Below are 23007 nucleotides of genomic sequence, written 5' to 3' on the forward strand. Positions count from 1 at the left end.
GAGAAAAAAAATATGGTACATTGTTACACTGATAAGACTAATCTGGTCAAGAAGAAAAACCTGTTTATATAGTAGAGCAAAGTCAGAGTGGATGGAGTATAGCACATAAGTAGAAGTTCATAAGTAGGAACATCAACAAGTCTTCCATTATACCAGGAAGGAAGGCAGAGCAACATGGACATCTGTGTGAGAGGTCCCTGGGAACTTTGGAAACCTATTGGGAGTAGAGGCCCCACAATGCTGTAAGTGGGGGTTCAAACCTAGAAAATATAATCTGGTTACTGTTGTAGTACATCATCCATCTATCCATCCATCCATCCATCCATCCATCCATCCAAGAAACTAAAAAGGGAATTATAGAAGAGCCATAGGAAAAGCAAGTGTCTTTATTACAGAAGGACATTGTTATTTTAATTTTATATCTATATTTTTTCACTATGAATGTTTTAAGTATCTCCCTTTAAACGATAAATACAATAAATACCCTTTGAAAGGGTATTTATTGTGCAATACAAATTTAGGTGTTGTGTCAGTATCTTTTAGCTGAACAAAATTGGGGGTGGTGATAAAAAGTCCAGTAGAAGAAAGTAGCAGATTTGTGGATATCTCTATATTATCTATTATCTATTATCTATCTATCTATCGTCTATTGTCTATCATCTATCATCTACCTATCATGTATTTATATATCTATTGATCATCTATCGATTGATCAATTGATTGATCCTCTTCCCCACCAAGCTTGAACTTTCTTCAGTCTCCTGTGTTCTTGATTTTATTGTTTGTTGGCTATATAAATTTCATCTCAGATATCGAATTAAAACCATTGAGCCAACTGGGCTGATGGCTCAGAGCCTGGAGCCTGTTTCCGATTCTGTGTCTCCCTCTCTCTCTGCCCCTCCCCCGTTCATGCTCTGTCTCTCTCTGTCCCAAAAATAAATAAACGTTGAAAAAAAAATTAAAAAAAAAAAAAACCATTGAGCCAAAAAAGACAAAAATCCATCTACCCAAGGCTACAAGTGCAAACTTGTAGTTACTTTCCTCCCCTATTTATTAAGAATACTTTTAAAAAGCAATGTATAGCAGTTATTTGTCACACTGTTTCTCTTCTTTCTAACCACCCTTTCCCTTACACCTGCATATAAAGCCAACAGGTCAGACAACAGACCTATTTCCTATTTCAGGTTGACATGAGACCGTATGTGTGCATGTGTGAGTGGGGATGGAGAGCCTGATTCCAGCTGGGCTTTCTCCATGGTCTTGGTATCTCTCCATGTTTCCCACCACTTGTTGGAACTCAAAGGATTAAGAGATAACCTTAATAAAATCCCCCCCCCCCCCCCCGCTAAATGAAGAAGTCACAGTGGTTTGTGTGTGTGTGTGTGTGTGTGTGTGTGTGTGTTTTGAAGGTCACTGAACATATGACACATTTTCCTCTGAGCCAGCCCAAATCTGAGCTGAAGTCTAAAATCCCCGACTCTATGGGAACATTTTAGTTTCCTCTCTAAAAATCATCTTGACTTCTATCTTGGTATTGGGAGTACTTGTACCAATAACTTCTTGATTTTACATGGATTTTGGTTTTAATGGCATTTTATAAGATTTGCAACTCTGGTTCAGTGCTCTGGGTGCTTTTAGCCTCAAGCTAAAAGCAACAGTGTTGCTTCAGATTGTGATTGAATCTGAACCAAAGGAGTTAAGGTTCTCATTGATAAATATGGCAGGTGTATCCAGGTAATTCTGGCTCCAACTCTGCTGTTAAAATTTATTATATAATTATTAAGCATCTAATATTAAGTGTTATTATAAATGTGACATAAGTATTGTTTTGCTTTTCCTTATTGATGGCACATGAAATGGAAAAAATGTGCTAATTATTTTGAAGTACAGTGTGATCAGAAAAAGAGATAAGAAAACTAATACATTATTTTAAGAGCTGAATATCTCATTTAAACATTATAAAAAATGTTCAGGATTGTCACTCATGCTCACATTTTATTGACCAAGAATCTGAGCTTATAGAGTTTAAGTGAATGGCTCAAGTCTCATTCTGAGTAGTCAGTAAAATTGGGATTTGAACTTGGTCTCTCTGATTCCATGTATGTATCCTTTTTCAACTTATTATACTGTACTTGCATATTTTTAAAAATTATTTTAATTTTTTTATTTTTCAATGAGTTGTGTGTCAAGAAAATTTCCCAGTATCTTTATTATGGGGCAGAATTAGAGTTCACAGATACGATTATAAACTTATGTATCAGCTTGGGGTAAAAACAAAATCCTACTTATATTAGTAATATTATCAGTGACTCCACACTTATAACCTCATCTTGGGAGAATATTCTTTTATCATGGCTAGCCTGTCTGGGGTCATAATCTTCTAGTTTCCTAAACTCAATATTTTACTCTTAAATATTCCTTCCTATCAATTGGAGTAGGTGCTAAGACCTGCCATCTTATGAATATTTGCTTCTAAAAACATTCCTGGCAAAGTCTTTGGCCAATGTCTTGCTGACAAGTAGAAAATAAGCAGCTACCCCTTCCATGTACCCCAACCCCACTGTCAGGGCTTTTTAGAATTTACCCACGAGAGATAACATTGATGCAACGTAAGTGTCTTTCACAGAAGAAAACTTGAGGAAAGAGAAATAGGGACTGTGTTGCTCTGGGTAGAATTGCTATTGGAAAGAATCAGCATTGTACAGATGGAGACAGTGTCCAACACCTGCTGAGATGGGCTCTCTGCTGACATCAGTGGTTTGAATAGTACAGGAAGGGGAAGGAAGAAAAAAGATCCCCTCTCACCCATCCTGTTAATTACTCTGAGAGGAATGGGTTTGAGGGTTTGAGGAACACTGTTGACTTCCTAAAAGTCAATAGTGAACATAAAAAAATTGTGTATCTCTGTATTGTGTGAGATTGAATGGAAACATGTTTTTAGTAAAGCAAAATTGAGTTTTAAAACAAGTAAACAAGGTTCAGACTCAGCTAAGGTTGACTCACAGCACTGTAGTCATGACATCCCAGAAGTCGCAGCTCTGTATTTAATAGTCCAGTGCCTGGGAGAGCCTGAACTTACCAATAGTGTCAGTGTGTTGGACAGGAGAGCTTTGCAACCTCAGAAATACACTGAGCTTGTAAAAGGCCCCTGGTGCTGGTCTACCCTTTCTTGGGAGTGGAGGGGAGGAGGCATCACAGTCCTTTCCTGGGCAATGATTCCATTTTGGACTATCTTAAGCTGTCAAAGAAGTTTAACAACAATGAACTCTGAAAAAAAAAAAAAAAAGTGGTTTGGATGTTACAATTACTTATTTGATAAGAAGTTCTTTGGTTTTTAGGCAAAGTTACCCATTGTTTCTCAAGTATCAACCAGCAATAAATAACAAGCAATATAGGGAAGAGGAAATGTATGCCAGTTAAAAACAATATGTTACACTTGTATATAATGCATTAATGGCTATAATACAATCTTTTTATAAATACTTGCATTTTGAAAATTATAAAAATTTAAACTTCGTTCATCCTTAAATATGGAATTTGATTTTAAGGAAGTTATTTATTTAGAATAAAATAATGAAAAAACCCCACATTTATTGAGTTTTGGATTAAGTTTTACCTTTATCTTGGTAACTGGCAACATACCAATAGTTTAGTCTATTCCTGGCTATTTATTCGCTCATATACACACTCCAGTTTTCAACATATTGAATATTTGAATACTGATTCAATAATAGCTAAGCCTTAAAATATGTTGATATTTAATTTTAAATGAACTATAATTTTTTCCTGTATAATAATTGTTGACTTAGAAATACTGGGAAAGTATAGAAAATACAAAATTTTCAATTGAGAAAAATAAATAATATATCTTTGATCCAACCTCTGGAAATATCAAAAATTTGTTTCTAATTAAATATATCACTTTATTGAACTTGAGCACCTTTGACAATACAATATTCATAACAGTTATACAGATAACTGGCAATAAATTTTTTAAGACGCATTGTATCTTAACATATTAGTCCTTGATAATTGACAATTAATGCTCTTAAAAGCATACTTTAATTTTGTTGGTGCAATAAGTATGGATCCTAAAGTCAGTTGTCTCACAAAGTAAGACCCTTTGGCAACCCAATGCTTGTTACTTAGTAGCGGTATATAAGCTTTTCTATTAATAAAAGAAAGAAAACCTTTATTTCTTGTCCTTTGAGATATAAGGTGATTTTTCTTCTTCTGATGTGTATTCAGATCTATGTTCAGATCTGAGGCTGCTGTGTTATCACAGTCAGACGGCTGGGAAATCAGGTAAACTATCAGTGTGTCAGCCATATCAGTTGTGTTGAGGGAAGAAGTAGCAGCCAGAACAATTCAGTCATGGCCACGTAAAATATTGTGCAGGTATCAATGAGGGATGAAAGTGATTCTTGCTAATTCATTGAATGTTGCAATTAATGGGGCTTTAATAAAATACAGAGGCAGAGAGAATTTGAGCTACTGAAGAGTGGATAAGCATAGATTGAGAGACAAGTCTTGTAGCTTAGTAAAGCTGTAAGAGAAGTGATACAGGAAAGAAAGAATTTTAGTAACTAAAAGGTAGACTGCAGTTTGTTTATCCATTCAACTATTGAAGGACATTTGGATGGTCCAGGTATTGACTCCCATTTTAAAGCTCTTCACACTATCTCCAGGCTTCTGAGGGTTCATGGGCCTCCCAACACCTCTTAATTTCTTTACTGAATAGTTTGTTACTTGTAGGTCTTTTGCTCTATATGGGCACTGGAAATTTAGGAACATTCCTTTCATTTCACCTGTTCTACCATGGTTGGTGCGCCATTGCCTCAGGTCATGTGTGAAATAGCCACTGTTGGTTTTTTTTTTTTTTTTTTTTTTTTCAAAAGCTTACAGGCTCCCCCTACCAAATCCAGTCAAGTCTGCCATTAGACCTAAAGTTTTATACTGTCCGATACCTATCTGTATGTTATAGAATAAATCTCCCTACCTTTTGGCATACCTGGAAGCTCAGCCCCAGGGTGAGAGGGAAATCTGACCATGCTGTTCCTTTCTTTCCTCTTCTCTCTACAATAAAGACCAGGCATAAGAGGAGAGCTTTGGGGTTTCCATCTCTACATTTCATCTTTTCCTTCTTTCGATTCTGGGGCTATAATAGAACTCTATAGTCCTGTAGTCTGTCTCTTTAAAGAGGGAATATAATGGAATTAAACATCTTTCAAAACTATTACCTTGCTGGGGATTCAACAGTTTTATATTGGATATCAGAGAATGAATAGTAATTCTCCCTGTTTGAATTCTTGTTTGAACAGCTATGTTAGAGGGCATAGCAAAGGAAACAGTCAGCAAAACTAAAAGGCAACCAATGGAATGGGAGAAGATATTTGCAAATGACATATCAAATAAAGGGTTAGTATCTAAAATCTGTAAAGAACTTATCAAAAAACATCCAAAAAAAAAAAAAAACAAATAAGCCCATGAAGAAATTGGCAAAAGACATGAACAGACACTTTTGCAAAGAAGACATCCAGATTGTTAACAGACATATGAAAAGACGCTCAGCATTGCTCATCATCAGGGAACTACACATCAAAACCACAATAAGATACCACCTCACACCAGTCAGAATGTCTAAAAAGAACAACTTAAGGAACATGATAAAGAAGTTGAGATGGCCAGAGAGACATAGTCTGTCTAGAATAGGGTCTGTGGAGCCAGACTGCATGAGTTTGAAGCTTGTCTCTATTGCTCATACTGTTTGCATGAGAAAAAGAATTTACTGAATTTTTCCATATTGGTTTCTTTATCTGTAAAATAGAGATAGTAATTAGATTCCCTGCCTCATAAAATATATGAGAGCCACTCCACAATCTGAAAAGCTCTGTAGTACATTTTTATTCTTTTAAGTTTGGTACTAAAACTCAGTGGGCATCAGAACTGGAGTGGAGTGTATACAGTTATACCTCTTCCATTTGCTGTTCACAGATATTTTATTACCTTTATTATTTTTTGGTGACTTTGAGTTCAGTTGCACTGGGAAAATATAAACAAGTAACTAGGTGTTACAGCTCCTACTACCCCGTCCTCCCAAGGTGTTATAGTAAAAGGGTAAAGGAAACATTTGTACTCATCAGTAGTGCATAAAATAGAGTTGTTGCCCACATCTGTTTATCTGATCATTGCAAGTCTTTTAGAAGATTTTTATAAATGGAGTATCTAACTGAAATATCTAAAGAATGTGGTATGGGAAATATGACTTCATCTCTCTTAGGGAAACAGAAAAACAAGTTGTTAAAGTTTCTCAGTGACCATGATAACCAAAACCGAATTTAAAAAAAGAGAAAAAACTGATCCAATGGAAACATCAAAAGAAAACAAAAAACAAAATTAAGATTCGGATTATGTGTTGAATGAGTGGACTCAATAACCAGGAAGTGAGCCTGAGCTACTGACTGTACATGGAGCACAAAATCAAGTAGAATATACCTTAATGAAATGAATATTGAATGTGAATGTTAATATTCAAAGTACCAACTGCATAAATTTCAGAAGCTTCTGGTGTAAATTATGTGAAAATGTGTTATTTAAAAATTGCTGCTGACCCTATCTTACCACACTTGCTAAGATAATTTCTAATGAAAGGCTGAAGAAATTTACAATGCCAGTGTAACTTTTTATTACTGTCATATTCTTGGAAAAACAACAGCAGGGACAGACAAGAGAGAATCAGGAGCTTTTAGAACAACTGACCATAGGTTGATTGTTTACAGATATGCTGATGCTATAAACCTGTAAGGATAAACTCAGTAGTGACTGGGAAAAAAAACAATACCCAAAATGTTTGAAGGTGCGTGCATTTTGTAACATGGGTAATTAGAGACATATTTTTGGTATATTGTTACTACTAATTATCAATATAAGGTCAGGCAAACTTAATTAGAAAGAAGATGTAAAATTTTGTATATCCTAAGGAATAATCAGCACATACCTCTTCTGAAATTTTATGGTAATAATGTTTTCAGAATGTACTTTTCTCTCACCTGACATGTGGAATGAGCTTTGTGAGCAAGGAATTTTACGCTCCTTGAAGAGTAAGTTTAAATACTTTTTGGGAAAAAAAAAAACAAAAACCAAAATACAAAATGAGTTGTTTGTTTCAGTTACTAGAGAACTAGGAACTAAGGGTCCCAGAAAGATTTCAGGCTTTTTAATGCTAGTCATTAAGTTGATAATGATTACAAATCTACATTTGTGATAATGTTGATGAATTTATATTAACAAATGATTAACACATCTTTGAGTTAAAATAAATTTGGGAAATAATCTTGTACCTCAAGACTTTAAATGATTTTTTGTAAATGATATGAAAAAAATGTATCAAACATTTTGCCCAAAGGAACAGTTGGTGGGCAGAAAGACTAGATCAGTCAGAGACAAAAACTGATTTATCACCATAGTGATGGGTCAAGTCTAGGGAGTGGTTGATGCCTGTGTCGGAAAACACAGCTACTAGAGTTCTGTATTTATTTATTTGTGTGTTTGTTTGTTTGTTTATTTATTTATTTATTTATTTATTTAGGTGGTTCTTAAGCCATCAGAGTTCCTCTAAGATTAGATACATTAAGAATTTGCACTCATAAAATATTCTGTTTCTTGAGAGACTTTGTGTTTGCTTCCTCCCTTAGATCCCCAACATCCTTACAAGTCTCTATTTAATAGAAGTTGAGTGTTTGTGTATGTCTTCCTTGAAAACTAAGATATCTTCATTTTACATGAATAAATGTCAGTGTACCATTCATTTGGGAAAAAGCAAACTTTTATATTTAATTTATTTTGGGATTATGTATTATACTTGATTTGCTATATTGACTTATATTATTCCTTGTTTCTACGTGTAGTTTTCCATCATGATCACATTTACATAATAAATGTATGGCATATAAAACTTATCTGAGTCTATGTTTTTGATTCCACTGGAAAGGTATTATTTTCAACTGGTATATTTATATAAGGCATTAGAATCAGACAAATTAAATATACATCAAGGCACTTAATTGTTTTCAAATGTTGTGTCTAAAGATAAAATTTGAAGTAAGATAGATAAATTTGCATAAGTCATAGCCAGAGATCTATTGTTTTCTATAGACTGCATAATTCAGTATCTTCTTTGTCTTCTGTGAAATATAACCTTTTCTGATAAACTGTATGGTTTTTATTTTTTTCTTAATTTTGGCACTGAGTTCTTCTCAAAGACTAATCTGGTTTACTTTGCTAAATCACAAATTAGAGGTAGTCACTCTCGATTAGCTTGGGTAGCATTATGAAGAAATACATGGCATTTAATATAAATGCTCCATTTTATATATTTGACATAATCCTATAACTCTACATTTAAAGCTAGACTAAACCATGCTTTTAAAGGGTTATCTTTTTTTCTGCAGAAAGAATTGTAGTTAAATGTAAATTTGATTTTATGAAACTTAGAAAATATAACTTTTAGACACATGGAAATTTGAAAAAGATCATGAAATGAACTGTTACAAAGAACATGAACAATCTTTCAAGTCTTAATTAAAGTAAGGATATGCTAGTTGTTCCAAAAATGTCATAGTTATGACAAATTCAGAAATAAGTTAATTATAATAAAGAAAAAGTGGCATGTCATTGTCAAATGCATGTGAAAGGAAAAAAAAAAATAGCTGATTCAAAGTGAGAGAAACCTGCTGGTGGAAGTTTAGAAAGGTCTCTTTAGTAACATTATTCATTATTTCATGAATTTCTTTCTGAAGTCTGGAAATCCTATAAGGTAAAATAAGATAATGACTTAATTTTATTTGTTAGGTTAAAAATTACTTTTTCTTAATGATATGAACTAAATATGTCATGTATAACATATTAATTTTCTAAGGGAAGAGTTAAATATGCCTGTTTATTACTTATGTGAGAAATACTACAGGTAATCCTCAAAGAAAGTCCATAGTGCAAATAATTGGAGCTAGCAAGAGTGTGAGATGTGAGGAAATATTTTTGTGTTTCTGTAGACTTGGGACTTTTTGAATAAATTTTGCTGCAATCTTGGGAGGCTGGGTTAAGAGCAAGATGTGGAAAGTTCATTCACAACTGTATACGTAGTGAGAGAACTCCAGACAGATTTTCCTAACTCCAGAGGTATATACTTACATCTCAAGGGAAGATTAGGCTCAGGACGTTGGAGAAATTTATAAGTCAGAAAATCCAGAGACACTGGGTTTATCTTGTCCTTGGAGACATGTATTTACATCCCAAAAGTTTAGAGTGAGATCCCAAGATCCTTTCCATCCAGTCTCCAAAAAGCAAGGGTTTTCTCCCTCCTTTTTGGGGCGAAGAGAGTAACTGCCTCTTTTTCCTATAGATAAGCAGATAAAACTCAATTTTCTCCATTCCTTACCAGTAGTGTAGACTTAAAATTTATGTGTGTAGGATATCTGACCTGGCTTTCATTGCATCACCTTCGGGGTAAGAATTGGGATATGAGGAATCGTGTGGTCATTATTTTTAGGTGTACAGTGATCTGTCTTTGATCCAGAACGCCTTGTATGTGCATTCAGTATAAAATTAATAAAGGTGAATATTAAAACCCCAACAAAGACAGGTAAAGAGCAGAGCAAAACAAAAGATTTTATCATTAATATCTATACCAAGGATAGAGTCAGCAAGTTGATAATATTAAATTTTTGAAAAGCCTTACTTTTGAACTTGTTCTATATCCTGCAACTTTGTTAGAACATCCAACTATTTATGGATGGTACAAATTGCTAATATTTGGTTTATTTACCTGTTATTTAAATTGAATCATGTTTATAATCTGTTGTAATCATCAAAGGCAATAAAGTAGAATCCTGCTGAAGAGATTGCTTATTTCCTATAGTTGTAATTAATATTTTTATTATAATTCTTCCTTTATAAAGATTAATTATAGTATCATTAAACTGGTGTTGTTTTCAGTTTGTAAAAACTTTGCACTATAGCAACTGCATTTAGTTTCTTAAAACAGTGGGAAACAGTGGGAAATTTGTGTTTAGCCACTTTTTATTTATCTTTTATTATTTATTTTAATAGGAGATCCAGTATAGATCCTACTAGAAAACAATACTCAAAAAAGCAGCATTTATTTCATCTTTGTTACTTGGCTTCTTGCTGACTTAATACTTATTGGCAGCTGGAAACAAGTATACTTTGAAAGTCTGACCCCTGTGGACTGAAGATTGGAAAAGTGTGTTTTGCTGTTTTCATGAAATCTGATAAGTCAATTTAAAGTGAAATTTAGTAAGTTCAAACAGATGTTGGTTTAAGTGCTGAGGGAAAAAATAGACTTGAGATTTTTTTTTTCTTCCCACTGAAATAGCTGCTATTTGATAGAATTGGACAGAAATTTAAAGATCATTTAAGTAGAATTCAGTTTTACTTTTCAGTCCTGTGGTAAGAAATCCTATTAACAAAATATTTAAAGTTCTTCTAAAATGTATGATTTAAAAACATTCATAGTGACCACAACATAAAGTTACTTAAGAAATATGTCACATGTACTTAATTAACAGGAAGTATCTGTTTGCACTGAATAAAAAACCTCCAAATTCCATGCATATATATTCACTGTCAGTGCTGTCCTACATCTTGTACCATTTTATATTGCAGGGATATTAATGTATACTATTGCATTTATGAGAAATACAATTAAAGCCAACAGCTGGTGTCTCATAATTTCAATCAAGACATTAGTATTGTATGATACCAGGTTTAATCACTATTTGGTACCTGAAGCTTTTCCCCTCTGAACTGATTCTTTTGATATGAAGAGATCTATGAACTCTGCATTTACTAGGGCTTCTGGGAAACATTACAGGTTAACAGATCAAATAAATAGAGTTTGGGGGGAAGGGTGCATCTTTGAAATGATGACATTTCCTGCTGCCCCACTTGGCACTCTGGGAAATGCATAACTACAACCACACCATTTCTCTGAGTTTAAGACACTGAACACTTTTGCCAATATGGCGGGATATTTTTCTAAGATAAGTTGGGTTGAGAGATGCCTGGGTGGCTCAGTCGGTTAAGCGTCTGACTTCAGCTCAGATCATGATCTCTTGGTTTATGGGCTTGAGCCAGCATCAGGCTCTGTGCTGACAGCTCAGAGCCTGGAGCCTGCTTCAGACTCTGTGTCTCTCCCTCTCTCTGCCTCTCCCCTGTCACGCTCTGTGTTTCTCTGTCTCAATAATAAATAAATGTTAAAAAAAATTATAAGTTTGGTTGAGACTTTTGGTTTAAAATAGTGTTTTGAACCAACACATTTATACCATTTCCCTCATGAAACCCCACTAACATGAGAGAAAAAAAATTAAGATGCTTATTTTGACAATGACAGAGTACAAGAAGAGAGAATAGCAATACCAATTTGGAAATCCAGAAAGAAGCTGATGACTATGATTGATTTAGCATGTCCCAAAAAGTTGGATTCTAATGTGGCAATGGGTAAAGTCAAATTGTGTACCCCATAGAATCCCCCCAAAGGCCCAGGAATTGCTAGAATTCAGGACCTTTATAATGGACTAATAACATGGGCATTATTTTAAGTTCTGTTTACAAGACCCATATCCTATCCCTCTTTGAAACCTAAATAACTACCATGCTGTATCCTGAAATATTATAAATATTTATTATTGAGATTTATCTGAAGAGCATAGACAGGTCTCTAGACTGAGAGCAAAAGGCAAAATGAAAGGTACACATTACATACAAGAAATGAGGATAAAGTGAAAGTTTACATAGTGAATATGGAGACCCTATATCCTTTGTTATTTGATTTCTATAAGACTGTAAGCAAAGGTTATATAACTGAAATAGGATGATAAAATACCTTGGAATGGAGTATCTCATCATTTTAAGAAGAAAAGACTTAACAATGCTGAGATGGGGGTCCCCACAATGAATCAGAGTATTTCATCAAAGCTCATAATCAGGGAAGTCTGGGAATATGGCAGAGAAGGAGGACCTTCAGCTCACTTGCCCCATGGATAAAATATAACACTCACATAAGCTAACTAATTCAGAAAACAACCCAAAGACTGGCAGAACAAACTCCACAACTGAAGGTAGAGAAATTGCCACACTGAAGAAGTTCTGGTGGCAGCAAAAGTTTTGGTGGTCTCATTTTGCAAGCAGACCAGTGCATACCTTATTAAAATGTGCCCCACTCAGCCAGGGACCAAACACTGACCACAACAGGCAAAGAGAGCCTCTACATATGACTAGACTGAAGGAAAAAGTGGCCAGGTCTCCACAGCAGGGCACACACAGCACACAGAGGAGATACTCCCTGGACTGCTAGGTCCTGAGGAATAGGGAACACTGCACTACAGGGTACTATAGGACCTCTTCTTCATAAAGCCATTACTTTCAAGAACAGGATATGTAACTGACTTTCCTACAGGAACAGACACAGATAGTTAGACCAAATGAGAAGAGAGAGGAATTTGTCTCAAGTGAAGGAACAGGACAAAATCACAGCAAGAGACCAAAGCAAAATGGATGCAAGTAATATGTCAGATAGAGAATTAAAAGGAATGCTCATAAAGATATTCACTGGACTTGAGAAAAGAGTGGAGGGCATCAGTGTGATCCTTAATAAAGAGATTAAAGAAAAAAAAAACGAGGGAATAAGTAGCAGGCTAGAGGAAGCAGAAGAATGAATTAATGATCTGGAAGACAGAGTAATGGATACTAATCAAACTGAGTAGGTGAGAGAAAAAAAATATGTAAAATGAAAATAGACTTAGGGAACTCAGTGATTCCATCAAGTGTAACAACATGTGCATTATAGGGATCCCAGAAGAAGAACAGAGAAAAAGGGGCAGAAAAGTTATTTAAAAAAATAAAACATGAAAACTTCCTTAATCTGGGGTTGGAAACAGACATCCAGATCCAAGAGGCCCAGATCCCCCCAAAAAAACTCAACCCAAGGAGGTCCACACCAAGACACATAGTAATTAAAATGACAAAAATTAGTGATAAAGCAAACATTTTACATGCAGAAAGAGAAAAGAAGACAGTTACACACAAGGGAAATCCATGAGGCTATCAGCTGATTTTTCAGCAGAAACTTTGCAGGCCAGAAGGGAGAGAGAGGCATGATATATTCAAAGTGCTGAAAAGAATAAATCTGCAGCCAAGAATACTTTATCCAGCAAGGCTATCATTCAGAATAAAAGGAAAGATAAAGAATTTCTCAGACAAACAAAACTAAAGGAGTCTATGACCACTTAACTAGGCTGCCAGAAATATTAAAAGGAACTCTTTGAGTAGAGTTCTTAAAGGTCTTAAAGGTAAGACCATAAATAAGAGTATAAAAAATTGGAAACAAAATACACTAAAAATAAGCCTATCTGTAAAAGTTAATTAAGGGTTTCAAAATATAAAAGGGCATAAATAATGACACTATATACGTAAAACTTGGAGGAGGTGTAGGATGAGGAAGAGGAAGAAAGAAGCTTAATTTTAAGCTTAAGTGACCATCAACTTCATATAGAATGCTATATGCAGAAGATGTTACATACAAACACCAGATGGTAACCACAAATAAAAAAAAGTAATAGATATGCAAAGAATAAAGAGAATGGAATCTAAGTGTACCACTAAAAAAAGCCAGCAAACATAAAAGAGAACAAGAGAAGAAAGGAACAGAGAAAAACTAAAAAAAACAAACAAACAAACAAAAAAACACACACACACACAAATAATAAAATGGCAATAAATACATATCTATCAGTAATTACTTTGAAGTAAATGGACTAAACAATCAAACGACATAGGGTGACAAAGTGGCTAGAAAAAAAAAAAAAGAACCACTTACCTGCTTCTTACAAGAGACTCTTTTCAAACCTATAGACACCTACAGATTGTAAGTGAGAGGATGGGGAACATTAATCATGCAAATTGATGTCAAAAGAAAGCTGGAGTAGCAATGTTTATATCAAACAAAATAGACTTTAAAACAAGAGTCAAAGAAGGGCACTATGTAATAATAGAAGAGACAATCCAACAAAAAGATACAACAATTCTAAATATTTATGCATCCAACATGGAGATACTCACATATATAAAGCAGTAATAACAAACATGAAAGAACTAATCATTAGCAATTCAATAATGCCAGGGCTTTATCACTCTACTTACATAAATGGACAGATCATCCAAACAGAGAATCAGCAAGGAAACAGTGGCTTTGAATGACCAGATGGATTTAATAGATTTATTCAGAACGTTCAATACTAAAACATCAGCATACACATCCTTTTCAAGTGCACGTGGAACATTGTCCAGAATAGACCCCATATTAGGCCACAAGACAATCCTTAACAAATTCAGAAAGACTGAAGATATACCAGCCTCTTTTCTGACCAGACCACTGTGAAACTAGAAATCAACCACAAGAAAAAATCTGGACCACAAAATACATGGAGCTGAAATAACATGCCACTGAACAATGAGTGAATGGATCAATCAAGATGTCAAAGAAGAAATTAAAAATGGAAACATGGAAACAAATTAAAATGAAAACACTTGATCCAAAATCTTTGTGATGCAGCAAAAGTTACACTAAGGGGAACATTTATAGAAATACAGGTCTACCTCAAGAAGCAATAAAAATCTCAAATAAACAATCTAACTTTACACATAAAGGAGCTAGGAAAAGAAGAAAAACAAAACACCCAAACAGCAGAAGGAATGAAATAATGAAGACTAGACAGAAATAAATGAAATAGAAACTAAAAATCAATAGACCAGATCAATGAAACCAGGAGCTGGTTCTTTGAAAAGATCAACAAAATTGATAAACTTCTACCCAGACTCACTAGGGGGGATAAAAAAGAAAGGGGGTGGAGGTAGAGACGGAGGAGGAGGAGGAGGAGGAGGAGGAGGAGGAGAAGAAGAAAAAGGACTCAAACAAAATCACAAATGAGAAGAAATAACAACGAGCACCACAGGAATACAAACGATTTTAAGAGAATATTATGAAATATTGTATGCCATCAAATTGGACAATCTCTGAGAAACACATAACAAACTCTGAGAAACATATACATTACCAAAACTGGTGCAGGGAAAAATGGAAAATTCAAACAGACCAATTACCAGCAAAGAACATGGAATCAGTAATAAAAAAAATTCCCAACAAAAAATAGTCCAGGACCAGATGGCTTCACAGACGAATTCTATTTTTTTTAAGTTTTTATTTAAATTCCAGCTAGTTAACATCCAATGTTATATTAATTTCTGTGTATAATCTAGTGATTTCAACACAATACCACACCTGAGGCTCATCACAAGTGCCCTCCTTAATTGACATCACCTATTTAACCTATCTTCTCACCCACCTCCCCTCTGGTAACCATCAGTTTGTTCTTTGTAGTTAAGAGTCTGTTTCTTAGTTTGCCTCCCTAGTTTGTTTTGTTTCTTAAGTTTCACATATGAGTGAAATCATATGGTATTTGTCTTTGTCTGACTGACTTCTTTCACTTAGCATAATACACGTACCTCCATCCACATCATTGCAAGTGGCAAGATTTCATTCTTTATGACTAATATTCCATTTTGTATTCGCACCACATCTTCTTTATCCCTTCATCAGTCAATGGACATTTGGGATCTTTCCATAATTTGGCTATTGTTGATAATGCTGCTATAAATATCAAGGTGCACTGTAGTCCTCTGAATTAGTATTTTTATATCCTTTGGGCAAATACCTGGTAGTGCAATTGCTGGATCATAGGGTAGTTCTATTTTAACTTTTTGAGGAATCTCCATAAGGTTTTGCAGTGTGGGTACACCAGTTTTCATTCCCAGCAACGTTATAAGAGGGTTTCCCTTTCTGCACACTCTGTCCACACATTTTGTTTCTGTGTTGTTAATTTTAGCCATTCTGATACGTGTGAGGTAATATCTCACTGTGGTTTTGATTTGTATTTCCCCGATGAAGAGTGATGTGGAGCAATTTTTCATATGTCTGTTAGCCATCTGGATGCCTTCTTTGGAAAAAATGTACAGTTCTTCTGCCAAGTTTTTAACTGGAATATTTGATTTTTTAATGTTGAGTTTGATGTTTTTCATATATCTTTGGATACTAACCCTTTATCAGATATGTCATTTAAAAATATCTTCTCCCATTGGGTAGGATACCATTTAGTTTTGTTGATTGTTTCCTTTGCTGTGCAGAGGCTTTTTATTTTGATGAAGTCCCTATAGTTTATTTTTACTTTCATTTCCCTTGCCTCAGACATATCTAGTAAGAAGTTGCTACATCCAAGGTCAGAGTGTTCTCCTCTAAGATTTTGATGGTTTCCTGTCTCACATTTAGGTCTTCAATACATCTTGAGTTTATTTTTGTGTATAGTATAAGAAAGTGGTTCAGTTTCATTCTTTTGCATGTTTTGTCCAGTTTCCCCCACACCATTTGTTGAGGAGACTATCTTTTTTTCCATTGGATAGTATTTCCTGCTTTCAAGAAGATTAAGTGGCCATCGAGTTCTATGTTCATTTCTGGATTTTTTTATTCTGTTCTATTGATCTATATGTATATTTTTGTGCAAGTATCATACTGTCTTGATCATTACAGCTTTGCAATATAACTTGAAGTCTGGAATTGTGATGCCTCCAGTTTTGTTTTTCTTTTTCAAGGTTGCTTGGGTCTTTTGTAGTTCCATACAAATTTTAGGATTGTTTGTTCTAGCTCTGTGAAAAAATACTTTTGACACTTTAATAGAGGTTGCATTAGATGTGTAGATCGCTTTGGGTACTATAGACATTTTAACAGTATTTTTTCTTCCAGTCCATGAGCATGGAATGTTTTTCCATTTATTTGTGTCATTTTCAATTTCTTTTATCAGTGTTTTACAGTTTTCAGCGTACAGATTCTTTGCTACCTCTTTAAGTTAGGTTTATTCCTAGGCATCTTATGGTTTTTGGTGCAATTATAAATGGGTTTGATTCCTTGATTTCTCTTTCTGCTCTTCATTATTGGTGCATAGAAATGCAGCAGATTTCTGTATGTTGATTTTGTATCCTGTGACTGAATTAATGCATCATTTCTAGCAATATTTTGATGGAGTCTTTTCGGTTCTCTGTGTAGAGTATTGTTATCTGGAGTTAGTGAGAGTTTGACTTCCTCCTTGGCAATGTGGATGGCTTTTATTACTTTTTGTTATTTGATTGCTGTGGCTAGGACTTCCAGTATTATGTTCAGTAACAGTGGTGAGAGTGGACATCCCTATCTTGTTCCTATTTATAGAGGAAAAGCTCTCAGTTTTTCTCCATTGAGGATGATATTAGATGTGGGTTTTTCATAGATGGCCTTTATTATGTCACTGTACGTTCTGTCTAATCCTAGTTTGTTGAGGATTGTTTTCACCATGAATTGATGTTGTACTTTGTCAAATGCTTTTTATAAAGCATTTATTGAAATGATCATATGGATCTTGTCCTTTATTTTATTAATGTGGTATATTACATTGATTACTTTGCAGTGGGGGCACCTGGGTGGCTCAGGCTGTTCAGGGTTTGACTTTGGCTCAGGTCATGATCTCATTGTTAGTGGGTTAGAGCCCTGTGTTGGGCTGTCTGCTAACAGGTCAGAGCCTTGAGCCTGCTTCTGATTCTGTGTCTTTCTCTCTCTCTCTCTCTGCCCCTCCCCTGCTTGTGTTCTCATTCTCTCTGTCTCTCAAAAATAAATAAACATTAAAAAAAATAATGTTTAATTTGCACATATTGAACCACCCTTGCAGACCAGGAATAAATCCCACATGATCACAGTGAATGATTCTTTTAATGTACTGTTGGATTCAGTTTGCTTAGTATTCTATTGAGAATTTTTGCATCCATGTTCTTTAGGAATATTGACCTATAGTTCTCTTTTTTAGTAGTGCCTTTATTTGGATTTGGTATTAGGGTAATCTTGGCCACATACAATGAATTTGGAAGTTTTCTTTTCTTTTCTTTTCTTTTTTTGGAATAGTTTGAGAAGAATAGGTATTAACTCTTCTCTAAATGTTTGGTAGAATTCACCTATGAAGCCATCTGGTCTTGCTTTGGTTTGTTGGGAGATTTTTGATTACTGTTTCAGTTTCTTTGCTGGTTATAAGTATATTCAGGTTTTCTATTTCTTCCTGTTTTAGTTTTCGTGGTTTATAAGTTTCTAGGAATTTATCCATTTCTTCCAGGTTCTCCAAGTTGTTGGCATATAGTTTTTCATAATATTCTCTTCTAATTGCTTGTATGTCTGTAGTGTTGGTTGTTATTTCTCCTCTCTCATTTGTGTTTATTTATTTAGGTCCTTTCTCTTTTCTTTTTGACATGTCTAGCTAGAGGTTTATCAATTTTATTAATTCTTTCAAAGAACCAGCTCCTGGTTTCATTGATCTGTTCTCTTGTTTTTTTGTTTGTTTGTTTGTTTGTTTTTTACTTTGTATATCATTTATGTCTGCTGTAATCTTTACTTTTTTCTTTACTCTGCTGGCTTTAGGCTTCATTTATTGTTCTTTTTGTAGCTACCTTAGGTGTAAGGTTAAGTTGTTTATTTGGGATTTTTCTTCTTATAAAGTATTTTTTTTAAATTTATTTATTTATTTTGAGAGAGAGAGAGAGAGACAGTGTGAGTGGGGGGAGGGGGAGAGAGAAGTTTGAGAGAATCCTAAGCAGGCTCCACACAGTCAGCACAGAGCCTGATGCGGGACTTGAATCCATGAACCATGAGATCATGACCTGAGCTGAAACCAAGAATTGGATGCTTAACAGACTGAGCCACCCAGGCACCCCAGGGTTTTTCCTACTTCTGAAGGTAGGCCTGTATTGCGTGTCCTTCTCTCTTAGAAGTGCTTTTGCTGTATCTCAAAGATTTTGGACCTTTGCTTTCATTTTCATTTGTTTCCATGTACTTTTTAATTTCTTCTTTGAATTCCTGGGTGACCCATTCATTGTTTAGTAGCATGTATTGTAACCTCCATGTGTTTGTGGTCTTCCTATTTTCTCCTTGTGGTTGACTTCAAATTTCATGGCATTGTGGTCAGAAAATATGCATGGTGTGATCTCAGTATTTTTGTATTTGTTGAGGCCTGATTTGTGACCTAATATATGATCTATATTGGAGAATGTCCCGTGTGCACTTGGAAAGAATGTGTATGCTGCTGTTTTAGGATGGAATGTCCTAAATGTATCTGTTATTCCAGCTGGAGCCATCGTTTTTTTGTTGATCTTCTGCATAGATGATATGTCCATTGATGTAAGTGAGGTGCTTCATACAAAGGAGGGGAAATGGCAAGAGCACACACATAGTAAACATGCTGGAATAGCATGTATCAGGGAAATTTATAGAGACAGCAGTAACAGAAGTGTGTGAGTCTCCTGTTGGCCATTAAATTCTAGGCCAGTGCCAAGAATTGAAGCTGCAGTGGAAGTCAGACTTAGCAAGAGACAGTCTAACTATTTGGCAATGTAATGTTAAGTTATGATTAGGGAAGTACCAGCCCCTCTGGTGTGATTAGTGACTAAGAAACAATGGTAATATGTCTTAGCAGAACCTTGTCTTCACCCTTATTATTACAGAAGTCTGGCTGTACCCTGTGCCATGGAGTAGATGGGGACTAAAGGTACTACTATAATCAGAAACACGTTTGATGACTCCCTGGATGGAATATACTCATTGTACTGTTTTATGTGATTTGTTTCAAGGTCCATACTTATGTCACGTAAGCATGATACTGGCTTGTCTCACTCTAGTAAGCGTACAAATTAGTGTATTTCAACTACATCAGGAACATAGGAGTGGGTTAGCAGATCTGGGCTGAGATTAACTGGTCTTGGCACTGTTTTCTCACATATTTTGGTGTCTGCTGGCTATTGTCCTGTCTAGAATGACCTCAGCTTTTTTTCCAAGTGCCTCTTACATGCTTCTGGAAGACTTTCTTGTTCTTATGGTGATGACAGAGGTCAAAGAGAAAGCAAGCAGAATAATAAGGAAACTACTGGCCTCCATGTAAATGACTGCTCCTGGCATGCAAATAAGGCTATGGATATATTCTAAGGAAGAAAAAGATCCTTGCCTAGTAAGATGGGATCACTGAAGATGAGAAGCTAGAAATGGGTACACACTGTCCTGCCCTTGGATTTCTCCAGAATTGCAAGAAGACCATCCCAGATTCTTGCAATTTTTATAGTGATAACCTTTTTGTTCATCTGTCTGATATTTCAACAAGGAGAGAGAACACTTCACCTTCTAACACACTTTCTCTGCTTCTGAAACTTTCTAACACACTTGATCTATGTATCATATAATAATATTAACAAATGAAAGTGATTGCCAAAAGTGGATCTTAGATCCCAAGGTTTAAGAGAAAGGAAGTCATTTGGGATGGTTACTTCCTCCAGAATGATAGAGATCATTGGAGGATGCTTGAGAAAAATCTTAGACGTCCTCAGAATACCGTTCTCAACCTTCATGCTATATTTGTGGATGGTAGTCCTGTAAACACTTTCCATATGAGAAAATATATGCCCTTTGGACTGTCCATACAGATGGTTTTACCCCATTCTTCTCAGGGGAAATAACCTGCATTCTGAGGATGGTCTTCAATTCTCACAGCTCTTAGAGAATTGATAGTGGAATGGGTTATTTTGCTTAGGGGACACATTTTGTGATCAGAGTAGTGGATTGAGAGATTAGGGTTAATATGCCCAACAATAATTTCCTTAAACACTGTCTTCCAGACAAGGAATTCATCGACAAAGTTTACTAGAAACTGACTCTAGTCTACTAATTAATCCTGGTCTTGGATTCTTAGTCCCAGATCATGCAAATGAAGATATATCAGTTGGCTATGGCTACTGAACAAACTACCCCAAAGCTTAGTCGTTTAAAACAACCACCTTTTATTATTCCTCACAAATCTATATATTAGGTTGGCATTATGTACTGGGCTGATCTGGGCTGAGATGAACTGATCTTGGCTGTGTTCTCTCACATGTTTTGGGGTCTGCTGGCTGTTGCCTTGTCTAGAATGACCTCAGCTTTTTTCCAAGTACTTCTCATACACCTCTGGCAGGTTCACTTGTTCCTATGATGATGGCAGAGGTCAAAAGAGAGAGCAAGCATCATTGTGTAAAATAGAAAATGGAAACACACATGGGCTTTTTAATTTTCTGATTATAGTACATTTGATAACATTAAATTGCCTGAAGCAAGTCACAGCCTGATCTCAGAGTCAGAAAGGGAAGGGACTGTGAGTTTATAGGGCAAAGCATATGGATATAGAGACAACATTAATTGATGGCATTAAGCAATCAATCTGCCATAGTCTATCTCTTGTTCAAAATTATTTATTGCCTTCCAAATGCAGAATACAGTCAATCCCTTCAAGTCCTGAAAGAATCTCACCCAATTATAGCATCAGGCTAAGAGTACAGTATTTTATGGTATATTTTAAATCAGGATGTGTCCTTCTTAATCCAGAGACCTATGGATAAGTTTGTTAATACTACAAACATCCAACATATGGGTTAAACTAGAGCAGTATAATTACAAGAGAAATATCCATTCAAAAAAGGGAAGAAAGAAAATCACATAGGAGAGACATTTGTCCATTGTAATTCTGAAATCCAGCTGGACAAATGCTGCTAGGTGTCCCTTCTCTGAGGTTAGAGACTATTCCTTGATTAGGCCCACTTCCGCTGTGTGGGAGTGACTCACCAGCTCATTTTCCTTCATCTTTTTCCATAGCTCTTTTTCCTTCATCTGCTGGGATGTACTTTGTTTTCCCTGCTCCTTTGACCACTTTTGACAATGACGTCACTGCTCTCTTAGCAGATTTCTCATCTCTTAACAAGTTGTGCCCATTTAGAAATGTAGCAGATGAGTTGTTAAAAGTTCATCCCATTTCTCTAAGATCACATAGGGTCAAGGTGATGTTTTTACACAGTTTTAAAAATATGAATAAAAATATGCTGTTGTTTACCTGTTACAGATAAGTATGATTCAAAGAAATGCCTCATTTTGTTGGTTTGTTAATTTTAACATCGTATTTTATCTTAAGAATTTTCATGGACAAAGGAACAAAACAATGTTGCCTGATGTTGTTGTGTTACCACGGTGACAAGCTTCTGCCAGTGAAGCATATTATTCAGGAGCATTATTGCTTCAATATTGGTGTCCTTTTACATCAAGGCATTGCTCCTTCAGTTTTGAAAGAGGGAACTTGAGAGTAGTACAGAACAGGAATAGTGTGCCATTTCTCACGGGCATTGTTTGTATCTCTTTTATTATGTTATATGGTCAATGAACTTGGAAGCCAACAATTTATATATCTGTTAAAGAGAGGCAATGGTTCATAGGCCTTCAATATTTCTATAAGGGTAAATTTTGTGCATAATATGTAGTAAAGGAAGGGCCTATTATGTCTATAATAAATGTGATTTCAAGAGAACTTGGTTTAAAATTTTTCTCTGTTAATCATTCTCATATTTCACACTAAAATTCAATAAATTTTATGTCGTTTTAATGCACTTTAGTATATTTATTACAAAAGTCATAGATTTTTAAATTATTTTTCTCATTTTGACTATGTTATGCTAAGTGATTTTTTCCAAGTCCATCCTGTTAGTTTTAATATCCCCTTTCCTCTATAATTTGCAGATTTTGGAAACCAATGATCTACTTCACTGGAGAATTAGTTGGATGATAAATAGTACTTAAGTTTCCCAGGGAAGGGTTGTCATCAATATATTCTATAATTATTCTTTTAATAATATTTGTTGATTTAAACTAATACAACCTAATTGCTCCCCAAATTCATACAAGAAAATAATTTGAAGAAATATACATGTAAATGAGCTACTGCAACAGAGCAATAAACATCAATAACAGGAAGTAATTATGTTTACTCTAAAGTTCCAAATAGGGAGAAAAGTGTACAAATTTCA

The 23007-nt window shown here is 35.1% G+C and overlaps 1 long non-coding RNA gene across 2 annotated transcripts; it reads right to left on the bottom strand.

Moving 5' to 3' along the window:
* Positions 1-3030: 3030 nt before the first annotated feature.
* Positions 3031-22167, bottom strand: LOC109492932. 2 transcript variants are annotated; one of them, XR_002146914.3, is made up of 3 exons: positions 21779-22167; positions 5000-5076; positions 3031-3267 (listed from the first exon to the last, which is right to left on the bottom strand). It is a non-coding gene; the product is annotated as an uncharacterized LOC109492932 (long non-coding RNA). The 2 variants fall into 2 exon arrangements; XR_006586811.1 differs by lacking the exon at positions 21779-22167 and adding an exon at positions 9190-9390.
* Between the last annotated feature and the right edge of the window lie 840 nt (positions 22168-23007).

Source organism: Felis catus, chromosome D2 (assembly GCF_018350175.1).
Source record: "Felis catus isolate Fca126 chromosome D2, F.catus_Fca126_mat1.0, whole genome shotgun sequence".
Classification (NCBI taxonomy): domain Eukaryota; kingdom Metazoa; phylum Chordata; class Mammalia; order Carnivora; family Felidae; genus Felis; species Felis catus.